The sequence below is a fragment of the Gavialis gangeticus genome, unplaced genomic scaffold (assembly GCF_001723915.1).
Source record: "Gavialis gangeticus isolate Ggan-Ray unplaced genomic scaffold, GavGan_comp1, whole genome shotgun sequence".
Taxonomy (NCBI): Eukaryota; Metazoa; Chordata; order Crocodylia; family Gavialidae; genus Gavialis; species Gavialis gangeticus.
Window position 1 is genome coordinate 164069707 of NW_017729024.1, and position 1541 is coordinate 164071247.

Genomic DNA, 1541 nt, shown 5'->3' on the forward strand with positions numbered 1-1541 from the left:
GGGGCCCTGCACAGCTCTGCCCAGCCCTGAGCTGGGCATGTCCTGGGGGGGCTGGGACGGGGGCAAGGTGAGAACAGCCGCCTCCACCCGGCCTGGCTGAAGCATGTGCACGTACGTCTGTATGCGTGTGCCTGTGCATGCATGTTTGTGGGTGATGCTTGCACATTTTTTTAAAGGGAAATTTTTCGTGTTCCAAGTCAAATCAACCAAATCAATTCCAAATCCGTGAGTCATTCAAGAACCAAATGTGGCCCTGCTACCGCAAACATCCTCCACCCTTGCCTGGGGCTTCAGATGCTTCCAGATCCTTTGGCAGGCATCCTGTGTGCAGGCCCAAGCCCAAAAGCTTGCGGTTTGGATGCCCCCAAGTTAGGCCTTCCCTCGGCCCCATGGCTGTAGGCCCAAGTTAAGGAGGAGTCTCCCCTTTCCATGAAGCTGGTGTGCACACATGTACGTACATGCCTGTGTTAGAAACACACGTGTGTTAGAAGCAGCTCCAAGTGCTCACTGCCCCTGGAGAGGCAGGGAGGGTGATGCAGGGCAGCCCCCCCGGATCATCTGGCCCCCCCTTGCTGAGCAGAGCATGGTGGGGGGTAGGGCAGCAGGGGCTCAGACCGTGCTGGGTCTCTGAGCCCCCAGGATCCAAGCTCTGACACAGAGGGACGGCAGAGGGAGGAAAGGCAGGGATGTGGCTCTCTGCATCAAAGAGTGATACCTGTCCTCAACTAACAGCACGGGGTCAGAGGAGGGCACACAGAAGTGCTCCGGGTCTGAATACAAGGGGGTTGGGGGACAGGGACTTACGGTGGGGGTCTACTACAGACCTCCCGGCCGGGGGGAAGATCTGGACCGGGAATTCCCATGTCAGCTCGCAGAGGCAGTTAAGTCAAGGGACATGGTCATCATGCGGGACCTAAACTACCTGGACATCTGCTGGGAGGAGCAGTCAGCCAGGTCTGACCGCTCACGTAGGTCCCTAGCCCAAATGCAGGACCTCCATTGAACCCAGGAGTGCACAGCCCCACCGGGGAGACGCCTTGTTGGACCTGGTGCTGGCCGCGGGGACGACCTGGTGCGGGGGCTGCGGGTGCTCGACCCCCTGGGCGACAGCGATCATCGCCTGCTGGGATTCACCGCCCAGCGCAAGGTGGCAAAGGCCGGCAGCAAGGCAGCAGCCCTAGATTTCAGGAGTGTGGACTTCAATGAGCTAAGGAGGATAGTCGGGGAAGCACTGAGGTCCCGGAGGGGAGGGGAGCCGGGTGTCCAAGGAGAGCGGTCGCTCCTGAAGGAGACGATCCTCCAAGCTAAGGCGGAGATGGGACTGGGACGAGCTTCCCGGATCAAGGACAACAAGAAGTCCTTTTTTAAATACACAGGGGGCAAAAATAAGGTACCGGGTAACGTGGGGCCCCTGCAGGACACGCTAGGAAATCTGGTTGTCACACCAGACGACAAAGCTAACACATTTAAGCGCTTCTTTGCCTCCATTTTCCTGAGCAGGGACTGGAACAGCCCCCCACCGGGTCCCCCTCAGGCCCCAG